The 12,004-nt window shown below is 37.4% G+C and overlaps 1 pseudogene; it reads right to left on the reverse strand.

Moving 5' to 3' along the window:
• Window positions 1-11,643, reverse strand: part of LOC148019855 (kinesin-like protein KIN-13A pseudogene) — a 34,032-nt pseudogene extending 22,389 nt beyond the window's left edge.
• Window positions 11,644-12,004: the final 361 nt, after the last annotated feature.

Genomic DNA, 12,004 nt, shown 5'->3' on the forward strand with positions numbered 1-12,004 from the left:
TTCAAAGCTTGTTGATCTTTATCGGCATGATCTTGTTCAAGGTATGGAATTCAAAGCTCATCCTCATATGGATATTTATGAATATTGTACACTTGGAAAGCATTTTTGGAAACCCTTTTCCATTTCCACCACAACTCATTCTAGAGATATTCTTGATCTTATTCACGCTAATATTTGTGAACCTTTTCCTCCATCAAAATCTCAATATTGGTATTTCATGACTTTTATTGATGACTTCTCAAGATACACCACTATTTTTCTCTTGCAACACAAATCAGAAGCTTTATTATCTTTTAAGAAATATCAAAAAGTTGCAGAACTTCATAGTGGTCATATTCGCATCAAGAAACTTCATAGTGATAATGGCGGAGAATACATTTCAAATGATTTTGATGATTATTATAATAATCAGGGTGTTCATCATGAATATATGGTTCCCTACTCTCCTCAATAGAATGGTATTGCTGAATGTAAAAACATGACTATTCTCAATGCCATACAATGTATGCTCATTCATGCTAGCTTACCTCGATGTTTCGGGGTTGAAGCAGTCTTAATAGTAGTATTTGTGCAAAATCATCTACCTACAACTGCTCCTGCTGGTAAAATACCGACTACTACTTGGACAAGTGAAACTCCTTCTATTTCATATTTTCAAACTTTTGGATGTATTGCTTATATTCATGTACCCAAAGAGACTTGTAGAAAACTTGATCCTCCATGTTTGAAAGTTATTTTCATTGGATATTCAACTTTTTCTAAGGGATACAAGTTTTATGATCCATCTTCCAAGAAGGTAATCATAACTTGTGATGCTATTTTCAATGAGCAACTTATGGGCAGCACATGGTCTTAGGAGAATGTTGGGCAAACGTGGTCACTAGAGGATGTTGATGATACAAAGTCATTAATCACTTCTTTTCCTTTTCTATATGATGATAAACCTCCTTCAAGGGATGATATTGACTCTTCAAATCAAGATTCACAATGTGCACCTATTATTGTTGATGATGACCTTGTCATTGATCTTTATGTTGATCTTTCAATTGATAATGAGCATGGTACATGTCATGTTTATGATGCTGATATTCTTAAGAATGCTCTCAATATTTTTGAAGACCCTGTCTCTTATAGTGATGCCATGTTATCTCCACAAAAGGAACAATGGCAGGAGGCCATGGAAGTTGAGTATGAATCTCTTCTCTCTAAAGGTACATAGGTTAAGTGAGTTACTACATGGATGTACTGCTATTAAATGTAAGTGGATTTATAAGACTAAAACAAAATCAGATGGAACATTTGACAAATTCAAAGCAAGGCAAGTTACCAAAGGTTTCTTGCAAATTGCAAGAGTTGATTATCAGGAAATTTTCTCACATGTTGTTCATATTACTAGTATTCGGGGCTTGTTAGTTTTTGTTGTTGAGTTTGATTTGAAGGTTCAGAAAATGGTGTGAGAACTGCTTTTCTTAACGGTGATTTAAAGGAAGAGATATACATGAAGCAACTAGAGGGATTTGTAGTCAAACATATCCTTGATTTGATCTTTCACTCCTACACTCCGAGTTGGATATGAATTGAACAAAATCAATATGGATGCACAACGAAAGGGAGATGCTCAAGATATGGATGCTCAAGTATTATTATTCTACTTCTTCTTTAATCTTCTCTTACTTATATTCAACAAGATACACACAAAGTATCTTACTAAAGTGATAGATAGCCTTTGACCCAAAAGTCTCTTTACACATAGCCTCTCTTTTATTTAGTGCATACATAGGATATGGACTTAGCCTATGTTATATATCCGAGTTATGTGACTAAGGCCATCAAATGATTCTAACTTGGGGACCCCTAGTGTCATGAAAGTGGGATGTACTTTTATCTCTCTTTTTTAATTTCTTTTTCTTTTTCTTCTTCTCTCATTAATTTTTTTTCTGACTTGAATATAATCAGTTATGTGAAAGGTAGAATACTACTCAAGAAGTGGGTAAGTGCTCTTTGGAGGAATCCTTTACCAAGGAGGTATTTCTTTATGGATTCATGCACATGTAAGGATGACTTGGGGAAGAAGGGACGTTTACACCTGGTCCTTCATATGGTATAATTGGTTGTTGCAGTTGCCTTATTAGGAGTTTGAGGTAGTTGCACATTTGATGGAGGAGGGATCCAAAAATTTTATGAATTTTCTCACAAATGACTAAATGATAATACTAGATCTAAGGGCTAGAATAGGTAGGTCTCATTTATGTGGGTGGCCTTTACATTTTAAATCCTAGGAAATTTGTACCTGCCATGCTTCCCATGGTAGGTCTTATATGTGTGGATGGCCCTTACATTCCAAATCCGAGCAAAGTTATACCTATCATGCTTCCCATTCCCTTTTGTTATTTTTCAAGGATATGGTATCACTACTCTAGCTGACATGGCCATGCTTCCCTTGGTTTTTGATTGAGATATTTACCCTTTCTTCCCTATGCATAGTAAGATCTAAAATAGGTTGTGAGATATAATGGGTCAAGTTACTTACTAGCTATGCTGTAAGAAACCCATGTGAACAACCATATTGTGCATAGGCATAGTGGCCTTTTGAACTTGCCTTTTTGACTTGTCTTGAAGTCAAAGACTATCCCTAAGGTACCTAATTTGTGTCTTCCTTGGTACCTTTTCATAACTTCTTTTGCATTTTCCTCTTTTTCTTGTGGTAGGAGATTAGGGGAAAGAGAATACTTAATCACCTTATAAGACTGTGCCCTTTATATCTACAACATCTTCAAATTTTTAGCTTTAGTAGATTTTTAGGGGGCCTCGTATGCATTGGTGATTCAATAGCCATAGGAGTTTCAAGGTGGATTGTTTTTTATTGCAGTAGATCAAGCCTTTAGTTCTTGATCATCATAACATTTCTACTTCCCCAAATGATGGACCAAGTCCTCCATAGTTTGCTCCATAGTCATTATATTGATCCCATAGATTTTCTCCATGCCCTCCAAGGTTCCAAAAATTAATCCTAGTTTAGCATTGAGTTCAATAGGATCATCTGTATATGGAGTGTGGGATAGTAGTATGGCTTCATAAAAAAGTTTCCACCATTTAGCCATGACATATTTGTATGCTTCCAATTAGACCATGTGTTGACTGCCAATGTATAATGCTATTCCTAGGTCATGAAATATATTCATTAGTATTTCCTTATATAGCATGCAGTCTCATTTCTACTAGGCTAACAACACCTCTCACGCTAGCAACTATTGTCTCCTATATTAGGCTGAAGCTCTCAATAGAACACCAAGGAAACACAGATCTTACTACAAGAAAATCTAGCTTATATATATCAACAAGCTTGTTTTCATCCTTTATGTAACCACAACATGGCAAAGAACATCAAACACACAACAAATCTTCACGCATCATGATAGCAAGAATCTCCCACAACTTTATCTTTAAAATTTTTGATCACGTTCTTCATATTCTTCTTAAAATCCACCAAATAACCACAAAAATACAAAATAATGCTCCACTTTGAATGAAATTTCATCACATAGTATTCATCTTCAATGTCCTCATAGTCTTCTTTGAATATAGATACAATGTTTTTTAGCATAATAATGACTATCTCTCACACTTGATCTCTCTCACACATATCCTCACTCAATAGTACATTGGAATTACAATAAATAGTCCTCAATAATTCTCTCTTGGCCGTGGATGCCCCTCCCAAGAGGTATGTCTGATATGAAGAGTCACCACATCTACTACAGTGTTCCTTGAGAGCTCACTACTATTATTATCATTGTAGTCTTCACTTCAAGTCTTCTTCAGCAACTTCTTCTCCTTCTTCAAGCTATTTTGAGCTTTCATTCTTCCTCTTCAAAGAAAACATTCCCTAGCTAAACATCCATCCCACAGAACATTCACAGAGCAAATAAAACAGAAATAAAACAAAGACAAGGGCTCTACAAAACCTCGAGAGAGGGTCAACATAAAGCATAAAAACCATGTAGCTTCAACCAAAACCACTTCAAACCATCAAAAAACATTCAATACACTCTCAATCATTCCTCAAAAGACTTATTCACAATCTCAACCTCACAAACAGAAAGAAAATAGATCAAAATAGAGGAAAAATGGGCCTAACATAACCAAATAGACTCATCATAGAACCTATTAGAACATCAAATCTCAAGAAAAACCATCGTGACTCTCCCAAAAATACTCAAAATATCCCAAAACACTTCTAAAATCATCCAAAATCAATCACCACACCCTCATATTAACCAAAAACCATCCAAAAATCAACAAAAATCAACGAAAAATATAGTCATTTCAACATAGGCCTATATATACAACCTCCCATCCCTCATGTAAGGTTTTTATTTTCCTTCTCTTGAGCTAGATAGAGTGTGACATCAAGCAATTGGTTATTTATTTCTAACAATTGTTTTCACATCATCTCGCTTCTTGCTCCTTAACATTAAGTGTTATCTTTTTTTAAAGTGCTGAGTCTTTTTCTTAAAGTTATGAGTCTCTGTCTTGGAATTGTATTTAAAGCTCTTGTACTTACTCTTTAGATTCCACAAGGAAATTCTTATAGGCATCTTGGGTCTCATCTAGTCTTTCATAAGTTCTTATTTGGCCTTTATTACTTTGGCTCTATCCCTTTTAAATTCTCTACACAACCACTCTAGAGCTCCCAATCTACTTGCTAGGATTTACTCTATGGGAGCCTCCTTTGCACTTTTGACTCACTCTTGAAGGATGCATTAGGATATGCCTATCTTCTTGGTTTATAGTGATGGATTTTGGAGTTGGTTTTGCATTGGTGAGCTAATTGATTTGTACCTTTGTGCTCCCTATTTGTGTCATCAATTCTTAAGGGATTTCTAGGTTAGAAGATTGTGATTCCTCTACCATTTTCTCTTTCCCTTTCTTAGAGGTATCCTCCCTTTTTTACTTATTGTGAGAATTTGGTCCTTTTGGCAATTTGTCTCTTTGCTAGATCCACTATGGTTACTCTTCCTTGCTCTACCTCATTCTAGCTTCTTTAAAAAATCACTCTTTCTTTAACATCTTTTTAGTAGCACTGATTATCATTCGCTACTCGTGTTTTTCCTTCATCAAAATCTCTTGAAGATGAGCTCAACTTTACTCCTCTTTGCTTAATTTTTCACTTCTCATGCTCATCAATAGATTCATGGTTCTCTATCTCTTCTCTATATTAAGTACCATGATCTCCTATCCTTTATTGCTACAGGAGGTGGTCACATACTATGTGCATGGGTATCCCTAGATTGATGGGTCACAATACAGGTCAACATATTACAATAATTTTCAATGTTGTTTCTTGCTTTTGTGTGGTTAAGCTTCATTGTTGGGTCCTTCAAAAGAAACCTTTTGGCCATGGTTAGGAATTCCATAACACATTCTAGCCAGAGGGGGTGGTCTTGATACCCACGTTATAGCTTTTTATGAGAGTTGTGCATGTCATGAAAAGATTACAAGTCATTATAACCTGAACATTGTTAGTTAAGCCACAATTAGCTACTATGAGCTCTTGAGTGAGAGTCACTTTGGTCTGAACATTGTTAATTAAGTAATAGCTAGCTATGAGGCTTATGTACTTGGCTTTCAAGATTGATTAAGATTCAAAATTGCATGGGACCTACTTCCCACATGCTTAATAGGCAAAATGGTTGGGGCCTAAGATATATTGTGGTTGTTTTTTTCATGTGCCGGGTAGTCAGGGGTGTTGTAATGTGATTGTCGAATCATGTGTGGTCATCTTAAGCACTCAATTTTTTTTGGGATAGGTACTTAGGAGGAAATTCAGGGTTCACAATTGGTTCCTTGGGTCTATAAACATCATAAATCTATAGTTCTCACCATTAGGTGCAACTATCATGTGGAGGGCTTGTGCCTAATCTAGTGGGATGATTTCTAGGACATTGCTAACAAGGTTGGATTTCCTCAATCTTTCTGTGGTTTTTCTTTAGATGAAGTAGGAATGCAAGTTTCTATTACTGTGTTTCCCATTTTTGAGTGCTCATGTTGACCTACATTGGATGAGGTACTGACTCCTATTAGTGCGAATGCAAGGGGGGCATGGTTTGCTTAGGGAGTATGAGGTATGTACAGCCTTACTAGTACCCTTGGCGTGCATAATAGGGCCTTAGGAACTCATTGAAGTGGTGTACCCAACCTATGGTTATTGTGTCCATGTCTAGGGACTTTCCATTGATAGGATGTGGTGGGTTGAGTAGATATATATCTCCTTTGGGATTGGGTCTTATGCTTCCACTATACTTGAAGCTTTGGACTATTGGTACTCATAGGCTATTGATCCTATGCATATCACCTCATTGATTATATCATTGATGTTAGAGTGATTCAAAATTGTGTTTTCTACCATGGTCTCATAGATCTTTTTAGCATGGATGCCCTTGATAAAAGCTTTCATTATGGCCTTAGCAATGAGTCTTTTTGCAACAATTTAAATATGTTGAACATTAGGGGAAATATGGTCTCCAAAATATCCTCACAAGAAATGAATCAGAATAGGATTTCTTTTTCTAATTTTGAGATTTTATGCCATAAGGGGGTCCAAAGAGGTTTTGGAACAAAATCAAGGTGGTTTCTATACTGGGGGAAGTTACTATATGTATATCCTCTACATCACATGCATTCAAGACCTATTTATAAATATACTTATCTATGAAATTTTTTTGAATAAAAAATAACCCTTTTCTATTCAATCTGTAAATAATCCCTTTATATTACATCCTTTTGTATGTAAAAAAATGATATTTTAAAAATACCTTAGTTTGAACCCATGTGATGCAAACTTATATTTATGAGTAACTTACCCAAGTTTCTATAATGAAAAAAAAAGGTTTGGCACAAAATTTGACCTTATAAAGCTTTTTGTGACATATCAATTTACCAATGGCTACCTAGCCTAGTGATAATGGCATAGTGCGATGTGCTACAGGTCATGGGTTCCATTTCTACATGTGCAACCTAACATATGTACTCTTCATTGTTATGTGCAATGAGTATTGGCTTAATGGCTAGCAAATAGAGTTGGGCCTATATCAATGTGTCACAAGAGCTGTGTTCCTTGGTAATGGGGTAGTTATAAATAAAAAATTTCAAATTTCAAATTTGAAAATCCTCAAGAAACATCTTTCCATGAGGATGTTTTTGATATTTTAATGCCAAAATCATTATCTCTTCCAAAATACTACACGTTTTGGTCAAAGGTAGAAAGGTGAATGAATAAAATGTGCACATAGCCCCTTCTCCTATTGGTCCACCTCAAATATTATTTGATTATAGGGATGGGATAAAATCCTTATCTAAAGGGTCCTTTTTTATTCCACATTCCCCAAGCTAGTGAGAGGCCCTCACCTTTGAGGCATCTGTAATGAAGGAGACCTAGGAGAGAGAAGCAGAGAAGGAAGAGAATGCAGAGAGGAGAGAGAAAGGGGAAGAAGATGAGAGAAGAAGAGAGAGAAAGACTAGCAGAAGAGAGAGAAAGATAGGAAAAGAGAGGGAAAGAGAAGGGAAGCCATGAAAGCTGGAAGGAAGGGTAAAAGAGACTTGATTATTCATAAATTGATGCCCTAATTGGGTCTCTCAACACCTCATATACCCCGTCAATATAACTAGGTATTCCTATGCTAACCGATGTCCTACCCATCTATCCCCACTCTTGTACATTCCATCCCGAGCTTGAAGGTTTTTTCCCTCAAAAACAAAAAGATGACTTATGGCTCACAGCAAAAGGGGGGTTGCAGAGTACTACTCTGTTCAACATTACAAAGGATAATATAGATATGGGGAAGTACAATCTCATGTGGAATTGGGGCATACAAATGTGTATATGATGTATACGACATGTGCAAGTTGATAGCTTATGAGTTTGGCCACCAATTCTTGACAATTAGGGGTTGACGAACAGTGGACAACACGCTGTCCAGAACAGGCCTGCTGGAGAAAACTAGTCATAACTCCCTATGGGCAGCTCTAATTGAGGCGTGGGACATGTCAAAATGAAGCTCATGAAGCATTTCAGCCCATATAGGTGACACTTGACTGTCATTAATGCAGGGTAAAAAATGTTTTAAAATAGTGTGTTGTCTGCAAGTTGTCCGCAGTGCAAACTAGGGAAATTTTAGCTACTCCTCAATCAAAATTCCAACCTTGAAGTAAGGGGAGGGCTGCACTGGTGAAATGTTAATCGAGATAGGGCTTTTCTAAACCCATTCCTTCCCCGAGATCAAATGGATAACCTACATGAGAAGCATCAAGAGCATAAGGGTCAGCCATACAAGCATGGGTCACCATACTACCACCAAGGTCAAAAGGATAATTGTGATCCAATGCATCTATTGTATCATAGAAGTAATTCATGGTGTCATCTTCAATTACTGATGGTGGCACAAGATCCTTACTGACCCATACGGTAACATGCATTGACTTGTCCATAAACTCATTGGAAACCATTGTGCCTTGTAGAACTTGAGCAGATGAGGAGGCAATCACTGGATCAACCCCTAAGCATTTCAGGTCCATGAGTCCCACATGCGTGGCTACCACTGGGCATTCAAATTTAAGGGCCTTGGGCTGATGGGGCACTTGCTCATGAAGGTGCAATGAGATGCTCTCATCATGGCATCATTCATGAGAAGCATCATGTTGCTCACAAGGATGGACATGCTGCTCATAGTAGTGATCAAGTGGCTGATGATATCGATCACTCCGTTGCTTATAATGTTGTTGCTCCCCATGTACATGCTCATATACATTTGCATGATGTTGCCTATATACATAAGGTTGTCTAGATAGTTGTCCATGTATGTGACTAGAATGTAGCTCATAAGAACATACATAGTCATCAGATGTATGTTGTTGCTCAAAATATGCACAATCATCATATACATGCTGACCATAAATAGGCACATGATGCTGCCTTTGCACATCCAAACCATGCCAGTGGTCAAGGTACCCAAATGTCCATGAGAATGCCCTTGTGGCTGCTCATAATCATGCTGATCCGTCCTTTTAATTGTAGCCATTTGAGCAACTTGAGTTGTAAGGGCTGCAAGTTTGTCATTGATTGCCATGGTTTGCATGTTGGTGACTGAGATGGTTGAGATCACTCGATCCAACTTAGACATGAACTGACTGTGTTGTTCAATCAGTTGGCTGTGGCTCACAGCTCAGAGAGCTTCTTGTCGTTGTAGATTAGCATTCAATGCATTCATTTGGAGATGCCAAGAGTGAGAAAAGGAACTGGAACTATGAGCCAGGATTGATTTGTTTTTGCAGATACTATTGTCTCTTTGTTGGTGCATTTTCTCCATCAAGTCCTCCACTTCCAGCCTATGGGCAGCAATTAAGTCCTCTTCTTCCTCAAGTATAGCAGTTATATGACCGTCATATCCATTTTGAGAAACCACTATGTCTGGAGTATCCCTGGACCTGGAATTGGAAATGTTTTGAACAATGTCCTCCTTGTTTGAAGCTTTTCTTGCTACTGCACATTTTTTATCAATTCTGCTTTCATCTGTCAAAATCCATGCACAATTTTTTTTGTCTTTTCATCCATTACAGTTTTGCCTCTAGGAGGAGAAACTCTCTCTTGGTCAACTCTGTTAGTCCAAGAAGCACGTTGGTAATTGAAGCTATTAGACATGCCATCCCTCAAAATGACTCGATCTTTATCATTAGAGGACGATGATGTTCTATTGTCTTTCCTGGTTATAGGACCCCGAGTAGATGCTAGTGCAGACCAACCATCAAAATCTCCTTGCCAGTTTGCTTGATCAATAGGTCTCTTACTAGTCTCATCAACCTTGCTATTCATGATCTGATCAGAACTTTCAGGTGATAGCAATGGAGGAGAATTGGTTGCCAGCTCCCTTTGACTTTGCACAACTATATTTGGGTTGGGATCCCTCTTTGAAGTGTTGTTATTAGATAAACCCTTCACCCTGTTTGCATATCTGAGTGTGTTAAGGGTGTGCTCATAAGAGCAAGTATTTGGAGAAATGCATGAGATCATGATAGTTCGAGAGTCACCAACGAAAGAATCACGTAAAACTTCTATCAATTTACTTTCCCTGAAAGGAATATGACCTTGCTCATGGTCCATTGCTTGAATGCACTCTTTAAGAGCAAGTAAACTCTTGTGAATTTCAGCACCCTCAATCCTTGTTTGGCAATCATTATCAATTGTATCAGCCCCACATTCACTACTAGCCAAGTCAATAAAAGAGAACTTTCCAACTAGCTTTCCTCCCCTTTCTTCCTTCTTGTTGGAATGCTTTTTTATCACCAACTGTAGAATAGCATGTGATCTTGAAGACTCTTCATTGGCACCAAGTGATCCTGTACTCCTTGACGCATTACCTCTTTCAATATAATCTTTTACAAGATCAACATCTGAGACAGGGAATTCCTTCAAGCCCACAATATAAACTTGTTGGTGACCATCTTCCCTCATGCAAAGCTTCCTTCATTCATTTAAAAGATCATACAGCTTCCCTCCATAGATCTCAAAAAAAAGATTTGGCTAGTTTAATCACACAACCAACATTCATTCAGATTTCAGCTTTCTATTCTCTCTCTCTCTCTCTCTCTCTCTCTCTCTCTCTCTCTCTCTCTCTCTCTCTCTCTCTCTCTCTCTCTCTCTCTCTCTCTCTCTCTCTCTCTCTCTCTCTCTCTCTCTCTACATATGGCCATGAGATGATTTGTTAAGCTAGATTAATTTTTGTTAAATACACGGATCTAGAGCATGGCAAGAGCTATAATGGAGGATAGAAGATGAAGACAAGAATCATGTTGACATAGATAAGGAGATACCAACTGTTACACAAGTGAATTAGGTTCCAAGATAGAAGCTTGGACTCATAAGGACAATCTTGTGTAATGGACTGACAAAGAAAAGACACTTAACTAAAAGCACAAAGCATCATGACATTGTATTCATTCTATATGAAAAGTGGTAGCCAAGTACAATGCTTTATAGTTGTTGGATGGCTACAATTTTCCTCTCTGTGCATATGGGATTCAGTCTACCTACATGTCCTAAGCCCAGAACTGCCTCATACAAAGAGGCTACAATAAGTGTGATTGCAAATATCTCAACACCCCTCCTCAATCACAATCAGAAAGTATAAAATGTGTAGAGGCTTTAGTGAAAGTAACACATGCAAAGTGTGGGCACACCATAAACATGGTGAAACACCAAAGGCTATTGTAGAAAAGGCTAACAGTGGTACCACAAACATGATGGTCATCCAGAGGCTGTAGTAAGGGCCTTACAGAGGCTGTAATACAAGTCTACATGAGGAGTTTACAAGCTTATGATAAAGAGATTTGGGCTAGGCAATACAAGGCTAAAAAAAGTCAATTAAAAACAGGATCAAGGACAGTGAGGCCCTTGTGATTTTTAGCATTTCTTTTGACATAGATCTTTGATTCATGGCAGTTCTTCTTGTCTAGCTTCCTGTACTTGTACTTCGCTTTGTTTGCCACTTCAAAGTCTTCATGATTTTTCTTCTTCTTGTTCTTTTGGTCCTCTTGATTTGCTTCTTCATTGATTTTGCTTACAATAGTTGCATCAGTTTTTATGTCCATGTCCCCCTCAAGCAAAGGTATCATTGTCTTTGAGGTAGCATAAATGTCTGCAAAATATTCAAATAAATTCATCGATTTCTCTTCAAAACAAGTAAATCCATCCATCCCTTCAAGCGGAATAAACAAGTCTTTCATGTAGTTGAATTGAGCAACAAGAGTTATGTTACTCTTCATGAGAAGCATCTTCATAAAAGGCTTGATTTTGGTCATTCCCATGATGGAAATCAGCTTCAAATGACTGATAATAACCAACAATGAATTGATCTTTGTATCTATCAAATGACACAAGCAATGGCAGTGAAGTATCAAAAGATGCTAGTTTGAAATTTGATGTTTGTTGCTTGAGTTTGACTTGATGATC

The sequence above is a fragment of the Lygodium microphyllum genome, chromosome 19 (assembly GCF_053477565.2).
Source record: "Lygodium microphyllum isolate KBCC chromosome 19, Lygodium_microphyllum_v1.1.10, whole genome shotgun sequence".
Classification (NCBI taxonomy): Eukaryota; Viridiplantae; Streptophyta; class Polypodiopsida; order Schizaeales; family Lygodiaceae; genus Lygodium; species Lygodium microphyllum.